The sequence below is a fragment of the Elephas maximus genome, chromosome 3, assembly GCF_024166365.1.
Source record: "Elephas maximus indicus isolate mEleMax1 chromosome 3, mEleMax1 primary haplotype, whole genome shotgun sequence".
Lineage (NCBI taxonomy): Eukaryota > Metazoa > Chordata > Mammalia > Proboscidea > Elephantidae > Elephas > Elephas maximus.
Genome location: NC_064821.1, coordinates 82,372,740 through 82,395,269, shown reverse-complemented (window position 1 = coordinate 82,395,269; position 22,530 = coordinate 82,372,740). Strand labels below are relative to the sequence as shown.

At 40.5% G+C, this 22,530-nt stretch overlaps 1 protein-coding gene across 10 annotated transcripts in view; it reads right to left on the bottom strand.

Annotated features, from left to right (window-relative positions):
• NFYC (nuclear transcription factor Y subunit gamma) overlaps positions 1-22,051 on the bottom strand; it is a 76,613-nt gene extending 54,562 nt beyond the window's left edge. For 3 of the 10 annotated variants that reach the window (XM_049878930.1, XM_049878939.1, XM_049878938.1), the window contains exon 1: positions 21,968-22,050. The gene's annotated coding sequence lies outside the window, so the exon portion shown is untranslated. The other 7 variants (XM_049878936.1, XM_049878933.1, XM_049878931.1 and 4 more) reach the window with 7 other exon arrangements.
• Between the last annotated feature and the right edge of the window lie 479 nt (positions 22,052-22,530).

Here is a 22,530-nt window from a genome sequence, read left to right as displayed (position 1 = left end):
AACAAGTTTCCAGTTCTCATTCTGAGGTTCCTAAATCTAATAAGCGTTTTACAAAATCAGCACTGCCATTTCAGCTTATTCTAAAAGGCTCTTAATTTTTGACAGAGGGGTTAAAATTCTTTCACAGAAATTGGGGGTGTCGGGGCGGGGGGATTGATGGGCTCACTGTATACATTAAATAGATAAGGTCACATCAGTATTAACAGGAATACACAGGTGACAGCATGTAGAGCCAGTTTAAAAAGATGTCTCAGGTTTAAACAAACTCCTTTATAAATAAACTGAAGTATTTTTTCTTTGATGTCACACCTATCTTCATACGAATTTAACCCCCAAATAGTTTGAATTAGTAACAACTAATATTTATGTAGCATTTCACAATTTGCAAAGCACTTTGACGGACATGATCTCATTTGAGACTCACCAGGAAATAGGAAGGTGCTATTTTTAGGTCCCATTTTTACACGTGAGGAAGCTGACACTAAATGGCTGACTTGCCCAAGCTCTCAGTAGCTGAATGAGACTTTAACACAAGTCTCCGGACTTGAAATTGCCTACTTTTGCTATGGCGCCATTCTGCCTCAAATATTATAATCAATGTAAATAAACGCCAAAATCTCAGACTGCTGTCTATGCCTGCCACACCTTCCCCGCCCCCATCTAAGTTATAGTTAGCTCTAGGTTTTTGCTCTTCCTGGAAGAAAAGTTTTCTCCATTTATCTAAGAAGCATTTATCTGGCTGAAGTGTGAAAAGACAAGATCATATAAAAGCCATTCAACATCTTGGCCACCAGAGGTTTTGCACAGGCATGCATGCCTCTGTGCATTTTTCTAGGCAGTGGATCAGAGTCTCAAAGAGTCCGTGACCCTAAAAAAGGCTAAGAAACCCAAGCTAGAGTCAGTGGCTAAGTGTCTCCCCAAGAAGCTAAATCCACGAAGTTCTTAAATTTATAAAGAGTTTTCTCTAGGCCTCATATTGTGCACCACCTTCACTTTTGCCCCCCGCCCCCAGGCCTTCTCCCGCTGCCAATGTGATCATTCAGTAGCTACAATTGTTTTTAAAACCATACACAAAATCTGGAGCAACTGATAACATGTCAATCAATGCCTTGTAAAAACTAAACTTAAGCTAAAATAATTACCTGTTAAAATGTAATACTGAACACATACTCCTGTCTCTTAGGACTTAACTTCCCAGAATGACTATTTTTTTTTACCATCAACACTCCAATCCCCCAGAAGAAATTGCACAAACGTAACTACTTTGAACTCCTGAAATACTATTCTTCACCAAGAACCCTCTAGATTACAAAGAAGAAAAGGTAGCATGAAAGGAATTTTGAGTCTGTTAAGCAGTCCACTCAACTATCATACCAGAAGGATTTAGAATATTTTCGCTGGGGGCAGGGAACAGAGAAGAGTGGGAGAGAGAATGAATGCAACCCTATTGTCTTATTGCTTGAAAACCCTAACTTGAATCTATAACATATTCCTACCAATCACTCAACCTGAACATCAGAAGTAGTGTCTCTTCATCTTAGATAGAGCTTTTCTATCCAAATGTGTATAAACAAACTTTGTCTCTTAATGTTTCAACAACTCAACAGATTTTCAAGGTCACTTTTGCAAGCAATGACAGAGGCCTGCAACTTTAACTGCTCCACCACTCCAACTCAAAAAGCTCAAAACCTAAACCTCTATCAATTCTCTCAGGTAAATCCTTTATGGAGGGGAAGCGAGGGGAAAGCAAATCAATACCTTCCAAACTTCTCCTCTAATAGGGCTAGGGCCTGCTTCTTTTCCCTACCCGGAGACAGACTGCTGTTGGCTCACTGTTCCACACACAGCCTGCTGCAGAAATGTTCCGATGACCTTCATTCCGTATTTGCAAATAAAAAGAAAACAAAGGATTGTTTTTATTTATCAAGTGTATTTCAAAGCTCAGTACATGGGATGGAAGACTTCGCTATTCGCTATTCGAAAGAACTAACTGGCTAGTGATTAGCAACCTACATTAGCTTCCCATAGAGGAAAAAAAAAAGATTATCAAGGGCAAAAGATAGGGTGCCTCTAGTCTTAACTTTCCTAGTCATGAGCTGCAGAAAAATTAGGATTTTATATATGTCACACAGAAAATGAAAAGCATTTTGCTCACAACATTCTAAAGAACCAAATCAACATATGACAAAATGTGTGGAAAAAGATTTGCTCCATTCACTGCCAATACAACGAAGAAGTATGTTTCTGATCAGTATTCTAAACTTATATGTGTATTTTAAACCAGAAAGGTTGTCACCAAATTAATTAGTACTTATTAGAATCTGCAGACAGACCAGTAAATCAAGAAAGTTATGGGAGAATTTCACATTGGCATGTGGGCCTTCACCATTAGAACCTGCATCACTCCAAATCATATTTTTATACAAATTCAGAACAGCAACGATGTTGCTTCCATCTCTGAAAACACAGATGTCAACAAAGTGCATGGAAATAGAAAAACTCTTAAAACATCTCAGCTTATTCTGTAGGAAAGCTTCAGTGCATTTGAACAAAGGAAAATTATCTGGAAAACAGTTAAGTTTACCCAATGAAAAGAGAAAGTGCTTTGCTTCTGTGTGCCCCTGAAAAATGATCAGCCTTTCAACATGTATCTGATATTGTCAATACTCAACTAGGAAACGAAATTCTAGTTGAAGGGCATGCAAAATCTAAACAGCAAGGTCTTCTAGGTGCACCAAAAGGTATGCATGGAATGTAAAGTGGCCATTTTCTGACACAGTGCAACTTGTCTACACTCTCTGAAGCTAAACAGTTTCTATCATTTCAACACAAAACAAAGAATTAAACTTACCGGGAACTGCATTAATTTTACATGTAGTTATTTATATCTCCTCGGACAGGGAGAATTTAAGTCACTCCTATCCCTCCCCCCCAAAAGGACGGAGGAAACAAAAGGCAGCAGGAGATGCAGAAACCTGAGTCTGGAATGTCCACTCCAGTGAAAACCCGAACAGCTGTCCCCCCACCCCCCCAACAAACTATTCGCCATTTTTCTTTGTCTTTCAGCTGACCCCTGCCTCAGTGAAAAACTCCGAGGCTCCAATGAAGCCCTGCAGCCTCCTTCCACTTTAACAGTCAAAGGCATTCAATCTAGCATGCTATTTGACACCAAACCTTGCCTCCAGAGTGGTCCCATTGGCTGGGCTGCTTTATCGGCTAAGAACACAAAGCCATGATTGGCTGTTCACGTCATCAGTTACCTCCTTTGTACACTTCCTGTTTTAAAGTTACCTTGAGAAGCAGAGCAGGGGTCAGATCCACACTTCAAAACTACGGGAACTTAGGGGTTGGAAATGTCCAGAAAATGCAAATAGCAGATGCACTAGGGGCTCATGCGCTTTCAGAATAAAAGATACTGCAAATTTAGAACCTTTCTTAAAATCACATGAAAGGCTTGTTATAGTTCCCACCCATGGGATTTCTTATTGGCTGTCAGAGTTCCATTAAAAAAAAAATTTAAGGTAATTTATCTGTTTCTGATTGGCCATCAAAGATGTCTGTAAGATATTGCTACAGTATCCTACGGCAGTCAGCCAGAGAAGCAATGTGCACAAGGTCGGAAAGTTGTAACTTAACTATGCTCAGTTTTCTGTTGAGCATTAGAAGAAAAAGAAAACTGGGCAGGGTTACTCTAATGGCTCCAGAGAAAATACAACTTCTTTAACAAAGAGTGATATGATGGCCAAATGACAGTTTGCAGGACTTCTAAAAAGGCAGCTGTCATTAGATTCATGGTAGTTTTAAAGGCATAGGTTAATACAAGGGCAAAGCACTTTATTTTGAAACACAAAGTAAACAGCAAAACTCCATATAAAGTTAGGAACTAACAGATGACGTCAGTGACAGGGACAGAAGTATTCTCAGAAAGTCTACCAGGAACCCAGTGAGGGAAATACAATGATGGGGAGGAGGGGGGATGGCAAAAAAGACAGAATGTGAGCAAATACACTGTTTAAAGCACATCCTAGTTTGATGGATTAACTATTTAAGACAGTCACAAAATGGTGCTGAGTACCTGTTAATATTACCGAGTTTTGATGTCACAGAGGATAACTCTTTCTACCACATTTTTAAGGATGAGCAGGACTGATCTCAGGAGAGATGTTGTAAGTATTCTTACTCGAGTCAATGTGGTTATTGAAGGCATTAAAAAAAAAAAAAACACCGTTGCCGTCGAGTCGGTTCGGACTCATAGCAACCCTACAGGACAGAGTAGAACTGCCCCATAGAGTTTCCAAGGAGCGCCTGGTGGGTTCAAACTGCTGGTCAGCAGTTCAAATCCACCAGGCGCTCCTTGGAAACTCTATGGGGGGCAGTTCTACTCTGTCCTATACAGTCGCTATAAGTCGGAATGGACTCGACAGCACAGGCTTGGGGGGCTTAGGTTTTAAGAGGAGGCTCCTAATAAAATGGTGAAAAATCTATTAACTTTTTTTTTTTTACGAAATATTCAAATGGAAACATCCCACCAATACCGGAGGCCTTTAATGATGCTTCCTCCCATCAAAACTAAGACTAAACAACGCAGCTCTTTTGCCAGGTAGGTGAGATCTCTTCTAGAAATACCTTGGTTGACCTTACGTGAGAGGTCACCATGAGCAACCACAGATATTTGGCAGGGTCCTAAAACAGGAACTAGGTGGTCTTTCTAATCACTGTGCCATATTAATGTCTCTATGTATATTCCATTCATTTCCTACACCGAAATGAAGAAATTTCTGAGTACGGGTAGTCCCTGACTTCCGACGGGGTTCCATTCCAACGACTCCACTGTAAGTCAGTTCTGACATAAGTCGAATACCTCAATTTTTTTTTAGGTTTTCATTACTATTACCTTTTATTATCAGTATCTTTATAAATCTAACCTTTGTCTTTGGGGGTGGCATAAGAATGATAACATTAGCAAATGAGGCACTGCAATACTGTATATAGTATATATTACTAATGATAAGACGTAAAAAAATAAAATAAATCAGATGGTCAGAAATGCAGTTCATTCTTAATTCAAATACATCGTAAATCAGGGACTACCTGTACCAACTAAGTGCCAGATTCTGTGCTAGATCCATTACAGACATCAGTTCTCTAAGCCTCACTACAACCCCTTTGACATGTGAGAAAGAGTGAGGTTCAGGGAAGTTAAACGAGTGGCCACTAGCTATAATCTAGGATGCAAACTCAGGACGCACCTAGGGTGGTGCCTCCTTCCACTGCACCACACTGCGAGCCAAGACATGGAACACCTCAGGGGGCATCCAAGGAAATCCTTGGGTGTGACATATATGTAAGAGATAGCATAAACCATTACACATTTTCATTAATTTAATAATTAGAAATTTGACTAATATTGAATTTGATATACTGATTAGAGGCCTAGCTAAGTAACTGACCAAAATAGCACCCTATATAAACTGACACAAAGTTTATTACTAAATTATTAGGAATATTTAACCAGTAACATCACATTTATAATTTACAAGTATTTGAGACAGGTAACAACTAAATTTATTAACAACAATATACAATGAACTATTAAGGGATTAACACATAAATAAGAGTTCGGCTGTGCTAACAGGGAAGTTCCTGGGTGGTGCAGTTAATGCACTTGTCTGCTAACCCAAAGGTTAGCACTAGAGGCACCTCAAAAGAAAGGCCTGGCAATTTACTTCTGAAAAATCAGTCAATGAAAACCCCACGGAGCACAGTTCTACTCCGACACACCCAAGGTTGCCCTGAGTCGGAAATGATTCAACAGCGACTGTTCTTTTATGCTAACAGTGTATGTGTGTGTGTATGTGGAGGGGGGGGCCTGAACTTACATAAAGTTACAAGTATTGTGGTTTTTTTCTTCAAAGTTTAAAGCACAGATTCTGAAAGCTATTAGCCTGGGAACAGAAGACAAAAGGCCTATAGCCTCTCTTACCCCCAAAACACTGAAGGTCAGGTTAGCTGCAAGGGTGCAAAGAAGCTCATTTAGGGGGAGGGGAGCAGAAGGATAGGGAGAACACGTTTACAACATCACTAACTATTAATTGGTAGCAGTATGGGAAAGCAACTAAGTGCTTGGGGGTCAGGCCGAGTTAGTTTCAAATTCTGGCCCATGTACTTATTAACTGGACTAATCCTAAGCCTCAGTTTCCTCATCTGTAAAATACAGATACCCCCATTTATATCACAGAGCCACTGTAAGGGTTAAATAAGCTAACTTGTGTGTACTGTGCCTTGATAAGCACCTAATAGAAGTGCTAAGAGGCATCCGATTCAACTTCCTGGATTAACACAGGAGCTGAGAGAGGGAGGAGACCTGCTTAGGGCCCTGAAGCTACTCTGAGGGAAAGTGTCTCGTATCTCCAGCATACCCTGCAGCCCTGAGACAGCAATGCCTTAGCCCTAACGAGCAGTATAGGAGGACTACTTACCAAACGTTACTAAAAACCTTTCCCAGTTTTTATGCCAGAAATCCAGGCCTTTCACCACCAACACCAGCCAAAGTCTGGTTAGTGTTCCAAAAGTCTGCTCTTTGACTCTGCTTTTGATATACTAGATTAAGCCAATCATGTCCCTTGATACTTTGTGAAGGACTTCAGCAGAGTTTTTATTTGTTCTTGGCGGCTTGTAAAAAAATACTTCAACTCGTATTTCTTATCAATAGTCACCTTAGTAGAAATCAAGTCACAGTGGGAAGAGAACTCAAATTATCCTTGAATTTCCATTTGGCAGCCTGACTTACTCACTTAGTATAGCCTTCTCTTTTCTAACCTGTCAGTGTGGATTAAAAGCCTTGTGGGATCTCTGGGATTCCACCTTATAGTCACCTTCTCTGGTCCTAGATCTCAGCAGCCCCCTACACCAAACAACCGCATCATCTCGCCCTAAAAAACATCCAGATCAGTCTAAGACAAAACCATGACTCTGGCTGGGTGGTTTAGGCTTCAATACTCTTAAAGGTGGCAGGATGGAAAGTGATCCTCTTGGTCAAAAGACCAACCCTGAATCATAGCCACCTACTTACTAGCTGTATGACCTGGGCCAAGTTACTTAGCCATCTCTGAGCTTATTTCTTCATGGGTAAAAAGGAAAAAAAAAATAACACCAACTCACAGGAGTGTTGAAGGGTAAATGAGATAAGTGAAAGTATTTGGCATAATACCTGGCATGTGGTATTTGAGCGGTGCTGGCGAAGAATACTGAATATACCATGGACTGCCAAAAGAACGAACAAATCTGTCTTGGAAGAAGCACGGCCAGAACCCTCCTTAGAAGCAAGGATGACAAGGCTGCATCTCACATACATTAGACACATCATCAGGAGGAACTAGCCCTTAAAGAAGGACATCATGCTTGGTAAAGTAGAGGGTCAGAGAAAAAGAGGAAGACCTTCAACAAGATGGACTGAACAGTGGCTACAACAAGGGGTTCAAGCGTAACAACGATCATGAGGATGGCGCAGGACCAGGCAGTGTTTCATTCTGTTGCACACAGGGTCTCTATGAGCCAGAACCAACTTGACGGCACCTAACAACAACAACAGAGCACTTACCACACAACTAGGTTTAACAATTCTCTTCTACTAGACAAAGGTTTCTTGAAGGCAGCAATGGTGTCTTATTTATCTCGATATCCCCATTGCTCAGCACAGATACACGTATAAATCAAACCCAACTTCAGCCATAATGTTTAGGAAATAACAGGGAATGGTGGTGGCATAGTGGTTAAGAGCTATGGCTGCTAACCAAAAGGTCAGTAGTTCAAACCCACCAGGCGCTCCTTGGAAACTCCATGGGGCAGTTCTACTCTGCCCTATAGGGTCATGGTGAGTTGGAATCGACTGGATGGCAACGGGTTTGGTTTGGTTTTGGTTGGCAGGGAATGAAGAAGGTGGAGACTGAATGTCGCATCTAAAGGGGCAGCCACTACTTGGCTCCAACCAATAATGGCCATTCAGAAATGCTGGCCCACTGCAGTAAGAGATTCAGATTCTTTAAAATAAACAAAAACTAAATATTATTAATGTCAATTTTTTCCATTTTAACTTTTGGTTCAAACTAAAAAAAAAAAAAATAGTAGATCAAAGAAAATTGAGAGCTGCTGGATTGCAACTTCTGACCCACATCTTTCACCTGACTTGGTCCTGAACAACTATTAGCAAACAGAGCAACTCCATCTTCAAGGTTAAAAGAAAAAAAAAGTGTTGACACATTCTCAAAAGTGTGACATCTAACAGAAGTTCTGAGAATAATTCCCAGAGAGGTTCTAGAAATGTTTTGAGCAATGCAGCAGGCATCAAGCCACTGGTGCTCAATGAATAAATGAATGAGTAAAATAAATTGATAAAGTGGATAATAATAGTAAGGTAGATTATAAATTCTGAAATGTTTTTAAAAAATAAGTTATGTTCTCCCAACCTGGATGATCTTTGAAATCACATCCACCCCTAAGAGTCTACATTACTTTGGAGACATACATGTTCCAAGAAAAATTCTTTCCCACAATTGGCCAAGCCATCACACAATACATTTTTAATTCAGAGACTGTCTACACCAGAGCTGCTCAACTGGGCCTCACTACATACCAGTCATAACATAAAATGTTCATTAGGTGTTCTCATAAACAGGGTCCCGTGGCCAAATAAGTTGGAGAAATACTACATAATGTACTCTTCCTCTCGAAGGGTCATAGGGCACATGAGTAAAAGGGTCACAAGGCATATGAGCATAAATTCTGCAGTAAAAAATCCATTTCACTTTGGCTGTTATTTTGTCAAGAATCCTTTTTTCATCCCCAGATAACAATTATTAGCATTGCACAGAACTAGTGTTCAGTGATATGGGGCAGTGATGGTTCAGTGGTAAAATTCTCATCTTCCACTCCTGGCCAGTACATCTCACGTGCAGCCACTATCCATCCGTCAGTGGAGGCTTGCATGTTGCTACCATGCTGAACAAGTTTCAGCGAACCTTCCAGACTAAGATGGACTAGGAAGAAAGGCTTTGCAATCTACTTCCAAAAATCAGCCAGTGAAAACCCTACGGAGCACGACTGTCCAATCCACGACTGATCATGGGCATAGCGCAGGACCAGGCAACATTTCGTTCTGTTGTGCATGAGATCCCCATGAGTCAGGGACCGACTCAGCAGGCACTAACAACAACAAAGTTCAATGGAATAGCTTGAGAAACACTGTTCTAAGCCAACTTACAAATTTTAGCAGAACTGAAAGAAGACAATATACAACTCTATTCTGACAGCCTTCCAAAATAGTTAGTTTTACACACATTATGTCATTATTCTTTGTAATTTAGTACTCCCAAAAATTATATTAAGTACTACCATAAACAGCAATCCTCTGCCTCCCAAATTATTGACAACCATGCATGTTTTGCTTCTTAAAAAGACTCCACAGGGAGAAAAGAAAGGTTTCCTTCAAGGGAGAATCAGTAAGAATAAGTTCAGACTACTCAGCAGAAACCATGCAAGCAAGAAGGGAATGGGACGACGTATACAGAGCACTGAAGGAGAAAAACTGCCAACCAAGGATCATATATCCAGCAAAACGCTCTCTGAAATATGAAGGAGAAATTAAGATATTTACAGATAAACATAAGTTTAGAGAATTTGCAAAAACTAAACCAAGACTGCAAGAAATGCTTAAGGAGATTGTTTGGCCTGATGACCAATAATATCAGGTACCAGCACAATACAAGGTCACAAAACAGAACGTCCTGATATCAACGCAACTCAAATAGAGAAAGCACAAAAACAAACAAAGTAAGATTAATTCTAAAAAACAAATAAATAAACAAAATAAAACACATAACAGGAAATCATGGAAATCAATAGATAAACGATCACAATAATCAAAAAGAGGGACTAAATATAGGAGGCATTGAACTGCCAGATGGAGAGTGATACAAGGCGATATAGAACGATACAAGTTAGGTTTTTACTTAGAAAAATAGGGGTAAATGATAAGGTAACCACAAAAAGGAATATCAATTCCATAACTCAAGAAAAACGCAACGACTCAACAAACATAAAGTTAAACATTATGAAAATGAGGATCTCACAATCTACTAAGGAAAACGTCTCAGCACAAAAAAGTATGTGGAAAAACGAAATGGCCAACAACACACATGAAAAGGCATCAAAATGACAGCACTAAAAACTTATTTATCTATAATTACGCTGAATGTAAATGGACTAAATGCACCAATAAAGAGACAGAGAGTCACGGACTGGATAAAGAAACACGATCCATCTATATGCTGCCTACAAGAGACACACCTTAGACTTAGAGACACAAACAAACTAAAACTCAAAGGATGGAAAAAAATATATCAAGCAAATAATAAGCAAAAAAGGAGTAGCAATATTAATTTCTGACAAAATACACTTTAGACTTAAATCCGCCACAAAGGATAAGGAAGGACACTATATAATGATAAAAGGGACAATTGATCAGGAAGATATAACCATATTAAATATTTACGCACCCAATGACAGGGCTGCAAGATACATAAATAAAATTTTAACAGAATTGAAAAGCGAGATAGACACCTCCACATTTATAGTAGGAGACTTTGACACACCACTTTCGGAGAAGGACAGGACATCCAGTAAGAAGCTCAATAGAGACACGGAAGACCTACTTACAACAATCAACCAACTTGACCTCATAGACTTATACAGAACTCTCCACCCAACTGCTGCAACATATACTTTTTTTTTCTAGTGCACATGGAACATTCTCTAGAATAGACCATGTATTAGGTCACAAAACAAATCTTGGTAGAATCCAAAACATCGAAATATTACAAAGCATCTTCTCAGACCACAAGGCAATGAAGCTAGAAATCAATAACAGAAAAACTAGGGAAAAGAAATCAAATTCTTGGAAAATGAACAATACCCTCCTGAAAAAAGACTGGGTTATAGAAGACATCAAGGAGGGAATAAGGAAATTCTTAGAAAGCAACGAGAATGAAAATACTTCCTATCAAAACCTCTGGGACACAGCAAAAGCAGTGCTCAGAGGTCAATTTATATCGATAAATGCACACATACAAAAAGAAGAAAGAGCCAAAATCAGAGAACTGTCCCGACAACTTGAACAAATAGAAAGTGAGCAACAAAAGAACCCATCAGGCACCAGAAGAAAACAAATAATAAAAATTAGAGCTGAACTAAATGAATTAGAGAACAGAAAAACAACTGAAAGAATTAACAAAGCCAAAAGCTGGTTTTTTGAAAAAATTAACAAAATTGATAAACCATTGGCCAGACTGACTAAAGAAATACAGGAAAGGAAACAAATAACCCGAATAAGAAACGAGAAGAACCACATCACAACAGAGCCAAATGAAATTAAAAGAATCATTTCAGATTACTACGTAAAATTGTACTCTAACAAATTTGCAAACCTAGAAGAAATGGATAAATTCTTGGAAAAATACTACCTACTTAAACTAACACATTCAGAAGTACAACAACTAAATAGACCCATAACAAAAAAAGAGATTGAAACGGTAATCAAAAAACTTCCAACAAAAAAAAAGTCCTGGCCCAGACGGCTTCACTACAGAGTTCTAGCAAACCTTCAGAGAAGACTTAACACCACTACTACTGAAGGTATTTCAAAGCATAGAAAAAGACGGAATACTACCCAACTCATTCTATGAAGCTACCATCTCCCTAATACCAAAACCAGGTAAAGACATTACAAAAAAAGAAAAATTTAGACCTGTATCCCTCATGAACATAGATGCAAAAATCCTCAACAAAATTCTAGCCAATAGAATCCAACAACACATCAAAAAAATAATTCACCCTGATCAAGTGGGATTTATACCAGGCATGCAAGGCTGGTTTAATATCAGAAAAACCATTAATGTAATCCATCACATAAATAAAACAAAAGATAAAAACCACATGATCTTATCAATAGATGCAGAAAAGGCATTTGACAAAGTTCAACACCCATTTATGATAAAAACTCTCACCAAAATAGGAATTGAAGGAAAATTCCTCAACATAATAAAGGGCATCTATGCAAAGCCAACAGCCAATATCACTCTAAATGGAGAGAACCTGAAAGCATTTCCCCTGAGAACGGGAACCAGACGAGGATGCCCTTTATCACCACTCTTATTTAACACCATACTTGAAGTCCTAGCCAGGGCAATTAGGCTAGACAAAGAAATAAGGGGTATCCAGATTGGCAAGGAGGAAGTAAAGCTATCACTATTTGCAGATGACATGATCGTATACGTGGAAAACCCTAAGGAATCCTCCAGAAAACTACTGAAACTAATAGAAGAGTTTGGAAGAGTCTCAGGTTATAAAATAAACATACAAAAATCACTTGGATTCCTCTACATCAACAAAAAGAACACCGAAGAGGAAATAACCAAATCAATACCATTCACAGTAGCCCCCAAGAAGATAAAATACTTAGGAATAAATCTTACCAAGGATGTAAAAGACCTATACAAAGAAAACTATAAAACTGCTACAAGAAATTCAAAAGGACATACTTAAGTGGAAGAACATACCCTGCTCATGGCCAGGAAGACTTAACATAGTAAAAATGTCTATTCTACCAAAAGCTATCTATACATATAACACATTTCCAATCCAAATACCAATGTCATATTTTAAGGGGATAGAGAAACAAATCACTAATTTCATATGGAAGGGAAAGAACCCCCGGATAAGCAAAGCATTACTGAAAAAGAAGAAGAAAGTGGGAGGCCTCACTCTACCTGATTTCAGAACCTATTATACAGCTACAGTAGTCAAAACAGCCTGGTACTGGTACAACAACAGGCACATAGACCAATGGAACAGAATTGAGAACCCAGACATAAATCCATCCATGTATGAGCAGCTGATATTTGACAAAGGACCAGTGTCAGTCAATTGGGGAAAAGATAGTCTTTTTAACAAATGGTGCTGGCATAACTGGATATCCATTTGCAAAAGAATGAAACAGGACCCATACCTCACACCATGCACAAAAACTAACTCCAAGTGGATCAAAGACCTAAACATAAAGACTAAAACGATAAAAATCATGGAAGAAAAAATAGGGACAACCCTAGGAGCCCTAATACAGGGCATAAACAGAATACAAAACATTACCAAAAATGATGAAGAGAAACCAGATAACTGGGAGCTCCTAAAAATCAAACACCTATGCTCATCTAAAGACTTCACCAAAAGAGTAAAAAGACCACCTACAGACTGGGAAAGAATATTCAGCTATGACATCTCAGACCAGCGCCTGATCTCTAAAATCTACATGATTCTGTCAAAACTCAACCACAAAAAGACAAACAACCCAATCAAGAAGTGGGCAAAGGATATGAACACACATTTCACTAAAGAAGATATTCAGGCAGCCAACAGATACATGAGAAAATGCTCCCGATCATTAGCCATTAGAGAAATGCAAATCAAAACTACGATGAGATTCCATCTCACACCAACTAGACTGGCATTAATCCAAAAAACACAAAATAATAAATGTTGGAGAGGCTGCGGAGAGATTGGAACTCTCATACACTGCTGGTGGGATTGTAAAATGGTACAACCACTTTGGAAATCCATCCGGCGTTATCTGAAACAGTTAGAAATAGAACTACCATACAACCCAGAAATCCCACTCCTCGGAATATACCCTAGAGATACAAGAGCCTTCACACAAACAGATATATGCACACCCATGTTTATTGCAGCTCTGTTTACAATAGCAAAAAGCTGGAAGCAACGAAGGTGTCCGTCAACGGATGAATAGGTAAATAAATTGTGGTATATTCACACAATGGAATACTATGCATCGATAAACAACAGTGACGAATCTCTGAAACATTTCATAACATGGAGGAATCTGGAAGGCATTATGCTGAGCGAAATGAGTCAGAGGCAAAAGGACAAATATTGTATAAGACCTCTATTATAAGATCTTGAGAAATAGAAAAAACGGAGAAGAACACACACTTTTGTGGTACAAAGGGGGGAGGGAGAGGGTTTTTTATTGATCAATCAGTAGATAAGAACTGCTTTGGGTGAAGGGAAAGACAACACACAATACAAGGAAGGTCAGCCTAATTGGACTGGACTAAAAGCAAAGAGGTTTCCAGGATAAAATGAAAGCTTCAAAGGTCAGTGGAGCAGGGGCTGGGGTCTGGGGAACATGGTTTGAGGAGACTTCTAAGTCAATGGGCAAAATAATTCTATTATGAAAACATTCTGCATCCCACTTGAATTGTGGCGCCTGGGGTCCTAAATGCCAACAAGCGGCCATCTAAGATACATCAATTGGTCTCAAACCACCTGGAGTAAAGGCAAAGGAAGAACACCAAGGCCACACAACAACTAAGAACCCAAGAGACAGAAAGGGCCACATGAACCAGAGACCTACATTATCCTGAGACCAGAAGAACTAGTTGGTGCCCGGCCACAATCGATGTCTGCCCTGCTAGGGAGCACAACTGACAACTCCTGAGGGAGCAGGAGGCCAATGGGATAAAAAAAAAAAAAAACTGACAACTCCTGAGGGAGCAGGAGGCCAATGGGATACAGACCCCAAATTCTCATAAAAGGACCATACCTAATGATATGAATGCGACTAGAGGAATCCCAGAGACAATGCTCCCCAGAACTTCTGATGGCACAGGACAGGAACCATCCCCGAAGACAACTCATCAGGCATGAAAAGGACTGGTCAGGGGCGGGGAAAGAGATGCTGATGAAGAGTGAGCCAATTAAATTAGGTGGACACTGGAGAGAGTGTTGGCAACTCTTGACTGGAGGGGGGATGGGAAGATAGAGAGGGAAGATGGCAAAATTGTCACGAAATGAGAGACTGAAAGGGCTGACTCAATAGGGGGAGAGCAAGTGGGAGAAAGGAGTAAGATGTATGTAAACCTACATGTGACAGACTGATTGGAATGGTAAATGTTCACTTGAAGCTTAATAAAAATTAATTAAAAAAAAAAAAAGACTCCAACTTTTTAATCTGATAATAGGCAAATTCTATGCTACGTATGTTCAGGGGGAAACCCTTGTGGCGCAGTGGTTAAGTGCTACGGCTGCTAACCAAAGGGTTGGCAGTTCGAATCCGCCAGGCACTCCTTGGAAACTCTATGGGGCAGTTCTACTCTGTCCTCTAGGGTCGCTATGAGTCGGAATCGACTCGACGGCACTGGGTTTGGTTGGGTTTTTATCTTCAGGATACAATAATAATTTTTAAAGACAGTTAAAATAACAAAAATGTTCAACTGTGCAAATAGTGTATTACATACTTTAGCCCCTTCTTCTTTCTATTTTAAAATGGGAGGTGACAGGATATGTTTTCTTGACACTGGGCAAAGAATCTCACTTCATATAGATCACTGGATAATTTGGCAGCTCCTGAGGACAGGGACAACAGTAACTAGGGATTGAGAAAATCTTCGGTAACTCTAATAGATGGAAGCCAACGACATGACACAAAATATTCCATGCTTCAATATCATTTCCTATGAGTCATCCCATTCCTCTTGTTGAAGCACTGCTCAAGATCACTATTTATAGAGCATACCCATTAACGTATTTAAGAATAGAACAATTCTTGAATCTGATTTATAAGGACATAGTGCTGATTTTAAACGGAGGATATTCATTTAAATAGGACACCTTATGTGCCTTGGACATGCATTTGAAACTTTAAATTAAACCTATTCTACCGGAAATAATCAAATGTAAAGACTGGACTCTATCTCTCTAAACTGTCCCTGGAGTTTATCCATCAGAAAACTCTCTCAGCATAAAAGAAAGTATACTGGATTTAGAAATAACCTGTCTGCAGACAAGTAAGAACTTAAAGAAGTGAAATACAACCCCCTCATCAAAAATGAGTACAGGTATCACCTTGTTGCTATCAGGTAAGTCACGGCTAAAACATACAGAAGCGTGGGAAGGGGACTGCAAATTTTGCAACCTGGCAAAAATTTCTGCAGGCAGAGAGATTTTTTTCTGAACCATTCCACAATATTGTTTTCCTGATTACTCAAGGAAAATGCTACCCAGGTGGCTACAAATCACACAGACCATACTGACAGTCCTACTTCAAATTATAATCAGAAAAATTTTTTAAACCTATAATGCAAATCTCTCCTTTTGGACATAAGCACAAAACTAGTTGTTCTAGATTTTAATAATCATTGCTATTTGACAAATATGAAAAAGTTTTAATCTCATAACTCATTAGCACTCAGCATCCGGAGATTAGTAGTAGAGAGATCAGGAGACAACCATTCCCTGAAACAAATGATCCTACTACTTTGTACATTCAAAACTAATAGTGACCTCAAGACAGTCCACTGAAAACTGGCTCCGTTTAGGTTGTGGTTTACACAACAGCACGACTAAATTAGGTTATTTCTTTCATGTCAAGTGATTGCTCCCCCTGTGAAAATCTTACTGTGCATAACAGAGCAGATAATTACAAAAGGCCCCCTCATCTAAGTGACTGTCAGGACAGATTTTCTGCTGTTCTAAAAGGAAAGTGATGTGTTTTCTCACTTAATGAGGCCTACTTAGTGACACAGGCACCTAATATATGCTATTGTATTCAACTCTAATAATTACTCTGTAAGGCAGGTATTATTACCACTACTTTACAGAGTAAGAAACCAAGGCTCAGCAAGGTTAAGGACCTGCTCCCCAGCTCACACAGAGGGTAAATGCATTGCAGAGAGAATTCTTTCCTAGGTCTGACTCCAAAATCGACTATACTACCCCCTCCCCCAAAGGCACTTTTTGACCAAAGTATTTTAAATTCATTTCTTCCTGCATATTAATCTACCTAAATTATGTTACCTGCTTTGAGTCTCTGCAAGAAAAAAATGAAATGACCTTGTAGCCTTCCTAGCTTGTCACAGTACATGCATGAAAAACTGAACAAACAAAATAAAAAGAGAGACTGTAAGACATCAGATAACTCACAACCAGTTTGCTTTAAGCACAAGAAACAGAAAGGAAAAGAGCTTGCTGACTAAGGAATGTTCTACCTAGATTGTATGCCTATGGCTGGAATGAACCTCAAGAAGGTCATTTGTGGCCCCAATAATGTTCTGTGACATTCTCCCTCCTGTGTATCAGGCAAACTTGTCAAAACATAGATAGCGCCTTCGAGTCGTCTTTTCTCCATGTCAATGCTTCCACAGGAGAGGCAATGCTGTCTGGCAGAACGAGCACTGGTCTGGAAATCCAGTGATCTGGGCTAGGCTTGGCTCTGCCCTTGAATAGTTAAATGACCTTGTCACGGTCATATCTCACTCTTCAGAGCCTCAATACAAAGAACAGGCCTGAAAAAATCTAAGGATTTTTCTTTTCCCATAATAGTCTACAGGTTCAAGAGAACATAATGTTTAAGAGTAAGGACTCCACAAATTGTGTAGAATTAGGAATTACAGAACTGTGTTTGAATCCTGGCTCTGTCACTTACTGGTTATATGGCCTTGAGCAAATTACTTAACCTCCCTGTGCCTTGGTCTCCTCACATGTAAAATGTGTGTAGTAATGGTTATGTACCTCATACCATTGTGAGAATAATACATATAATGCATTTCTACCCAGCTGGCACAATAAAGCACTCAAAATAGTAACCATGATACTATTCGCAAGTTCGATTTCTACATCCTTAGTGGCTGAGTACCTCTAAACTAAAAGAGGTAAGTTGAATGTCCAAATTGCCTCAAAAGGACATCATTTTGCTTTGCCTCTACTTCTCTGTAGATAAAATGGGGATAAGAAAACTTCTATCTTCTCTAGTATAATGAATTCACTTTGACCAAATGAAAAATGTGTAAGCATAAATGAAATAACAGAACTATTTGTTACAAGGATTAAATAAAATTACATGGACAGTCTATCAAGTATAAAACATTAGCATGATTTTTGCTTAGAAGACAATGCTGAAGTTCACAAGTTTTTAATATAAACTCAGACCTACTCAGACCTCCTGGGAGTTCAAGATTTCTGAGGCGGTCAATTCTGTATAACAAGATCTAGCAAGTGGCCATCGGTGTAAGTGGCTAATGTGGAACGAACGTGGTCACTGATGTTGAAGAGCAGGTGCTCAAGAAATGTTTGCTGTAAGGGAAAAAGAAGAAAACTAAAGATAAGTCCAAAGGACTAATGGACCACAACTACCACAGCCTCCACAGTCTGAGGCCAGTACAACTAGATGGTGCCTGGCTACCACGGCTGACTGCTCTGACAGGGATCACAATAGAGGGTCCTGGACAGAGTTGGAGAAAAATGTAGACCAAAATTCTAACTCACAGAAACTAGTTTGTTCTGTAAACCTTCATCTAAAGTTCAAAAAAAAAAAATTTTTTTTGCATCAAAATTCTAACTCACAAAAAAAGACCAGAGTTACTGGCCTGGCAGAAACGCTAAGAGCATGGCACCCACACACCCTTTTAGTTCAATAATGAAGTCGCTCCCGAAGTTTACCCTTCAGCCAAAGATTAGACAGATCCATTAAACAAAACACGACTAAAGGGGCACACCAGCTCAGGGGCAAGGATTACAAGGCAGGAGAGGACAGGAAAGCTGGTAACGGGGAACCCAAGGTCGAAAAGGGAGAGTGCTGACATGCAGTGGGGTTGTTAACCAATGTCATAAAATAATAAGTGTACTAACTGTTTAATGAGAAGCTAGTTTGTTCATCTAAAGTACAATAAAAAAAAGTTTGCTGCATTATATATATATACACACACACATACATATATATGTATATGTACATCTTCACATATAGTTCAAACCCATCCAGCAGTACTGTGGAGGAAAAGGCCTGGAGATCTGCTTCCATTAAGATTACAGCCAAGAAAATCCTACGGAGCAGCTCCGCTCTGTAACACATGGGGTCTGCATGAGTCAGAATAAACCTGCCAGCAACTAACAACAAAATATATATAAATTTGTTTTTGGAATCTTGTCTAGACTTACTAAAAAAGAAACTAAGTATGGATACCATAATATTCTTCATATTTGATTAACTTAGTGACGGCAAATTGAGGCTGAGATAGCCAACGTACGAGGTGCAGTACTTTCCATGTGGAACAAATGCATGGAAAGCCTCACCTCCACTTGTAGTATTGCCTCTATCTTCCACACTGCAGAATTATTGCAAACAAAGCTGGGGGAAGGGGCTTCACCCAATCACATCAAGACACAAAGCAAGACTTCTAGTTCACTGGTCTCCCCTTGAAAACTGAATTATTTAAAGGTCTCCATGCAACACTAGAAACCCTGGTGGCGTAGTGGTTAAGCGCCACAGCTGCTAACCAAAGGGTCAGCAGTTTGAACCCACCAGGCGCTCCCTGGAAACTCTATGAGGCAGTTCTACTCTGTCCTATAGCGTCGCCATGAGTCAGAATCGACTGAACGGCACTGGGTTTGGTTTTTTGGTTTATGCAACACTGGAATTGCAAACACTTTGTTGCATGCAGTTTTAATTTTATATATCATTGAGAATAAATATATCTTAGAATTAGTATCCCACAGTTTGAAGAAAATATAAGGCCTTTGAACAAGTCCTGGTGCCTGGAGACAAACATCCTAAGGAACTGGTGACGTCTGAAAAGCTACCCAGTGAGCTCTTCACACTATGCACTTTGTAGTTCTCCACTGCTTAGCACAAATTACTTCCATATACAGAAAGACTATGTCAGCAATACTATGAAGCCTATTTGAAAGAATCCAGATTCTTAAAATTTTTGTACATTTTTTTCCTAGTCATCTACCTGGATTCAGGAAGAATCTAGCAATTTACGTTGTAAATCTTCCCTTTCACAACAGAAACACCTAGTTGAAGAACTCATATTCTATATGGGTACAATTCTGTGGCCTGAATGCTTGCAACAATACGAATTTTTATTATATCCGCCCACTCAATATATTTTTACATCCAGAAATCAAAAATGATCCACTTTGAAATATAAAACTACCTGAGAATTTGACTAGTCAAGTTTATTTTGATAACATGACACAGCAGATAAAACCACCAGGTTTTGACATCAAGCAACTTGGGTTTGAATTCCAGCTCAACCACTTACTGAGTGACACTGGACAAGTTACTTAACCTTTCTGATCCTCAATTCCTCATCTGCAATATGGCGATGACAAATGCCTGCCTAATAAAAAAATAGAAATGTTATATTCAATGTGCCCCAAAATGTCAATTCCCTTTCTCTAGTACTTTCCCCTTCTCTCTCGAAAATTTAGTTGCACTCACATAAAACTGATCAAATTTGAAAACTACAGTTTTTTGAAATGGGTATGAAAACAGAAGTGTTATCTGCATCTGAAGCTAGAAAGAACCCTCTAATATTGACAATGAAAAACAAACTATGAAACACACAGAGGTTTAACATAAATCTATTTCCATGTTCCTTCTGCCTTGGGGTAAACAAATGTAAAGCAATCCCAGTCATTACGATTCAGGGGAAAAGGAATGTACCCCTTTACATGACTCTAACAACTCTGGATTAGAACAAAAGCTTTTGAAATATGAACCAGAAAATGTTGACTAGTCCTGTTACTTAAGATGCAAAAAGCTATGCGCTGGTTTATTTTAGTTTGGGACTGCTTTAAAAAAAAAAAGGTGAATACGTGCGTGGTGCGATATTTTTAGGCACATATAAAAGGGAATAAATTGTGCCAAGATTCAGGATCTCTGCTAAACTCCCTTCTTCCAAAGGGGAATCTAACAGTGTTCATTCAACAAATAATTATTCGCCAGATACCTAATATCTGCTAGAAAGCGTAGTTTTGGAAACTCAGTCCCTACGCCTATCCTTCCTAAAGCAGAAAAATTCCACAAACAACATCGTACAACTAGCTGCTGGCCCTATAATTGCTCTCTTAATATACTTCCCAACTCCGAAAATGTTTCTTCAAATGCTTCCTAGTGAACTTCCTCACTCCTACAGATTTGATACTACTCACTGTATGGCTTGGTTTCAGTTACTAAAGACAGAGCACACCTATCCCACAGGACCCCAATGTCAGCCTGGTCTGTTTGCCTCCTCCTCACATCACATCCCAGTTCTGGTAACTTTAGACTCCAAGGCTCCACTGGCACTCTGTAGCAAAATCCCTGTCTGATCCTATCCTTCCAATAGGATCCTGATGCTTCTTCCTCCTTATACCATGCCCTCAGATCTGGCATCCTTGGACTTCAGGGTCACTCCCAAACTGTGTCAGACTCCAAGTCTAGCATCCCTGAATCTCGACGATCCCCTCAGCCTGTAACTTGGGTTTCGGTTTTCCCAAGCCTGACACCCTAGGGACTTGTACGCCCCCATCCTGGGCTTTGCATGTTACACGTAGGGCACGTCGGAATTTAGGAGTACCTCCACTCTAGGGCGTCCCAAGGGTACCCCGAAAGTACCTGCCGGACCATCACCTTCCCTTCCCCCTTGAGGCCTCTAGGCTCGCTCCCAAACTCCACCTCACGCCTGCGCTGTAGGTGGTCATCATCCTTGCAGCCTAAACCCAGGACGCGCGCATCCCGCAGCCTGATTCCTAGTCCGGAGCCAGCGCGACCAATAAGGTGCCAGGTCCGCGGCCTCCCCGCCACCGACCAATCCGAGCGAGCCCCCCCGCCACAGCCTTCCGCCAATGGGAGAAAGCCCGCGGGCCGGGCCGCAGAGGCGCACGGACCCCACGAGCTCGGAGGCGGCGGCGGTGACTGCGGCGGGCCCGGCGAGAACACAACATGGCGGCGGGCAGGCCGGACCGAACTACAGCGGCGGTCGCGCGAGGGAAGTGAGGTCTCTGAAGGCGGGAAGCGCTGCCCCTCCCCCCGCCACCGCTCACACCCTACCTCCCACCGACGCTCCCGCACACTCACATGCCTCTATTCTGGGGTCCAGGGAAGAACAGCAGCCGCCCCCGCGCTCCTGCGGTGTTGGGCAATGCAGATGCCCGGGCAGGGCGGAGGGGAGGGGGAAGCGTGCGTCACGGAGAACGGAGCGCGCGCGAAGCGGGGGCACAAACAAGATGGCGGCCACACCGTTTGCACCGTCTCCCCTTTTCCCCTCCCCCTCCCTTGGCGCCTCTGCTCCCAGTAGCTTGTAGTGCGCAGAAGCTGAGTTGCTTGAAGTCTCGCGAGAATTAGGAAGGGTCGCCGACTTGGTCAACCAGAGATTTCTGACCCCGCCCCTTCCGATGTATCCGGAGGCGTTGCCTGGTGACCTCTATAACGCGTTCTAGCGTGGATTTCTGCTGTGGTGCGCACGCTGTGAATTTTGGAGATCAGTAACTTTGGGGGTTTTTATTTTAATGTGGGGGAAAGAGTGCTGGTGGGCAGAACTACATACGGATACCAGATTGAGTGAGCACGCCCTTACAGAAGGTATCTACCAGCACCATAAATTCATAGAAGAGGGGATTTAACACCAAAACTGTAAAATG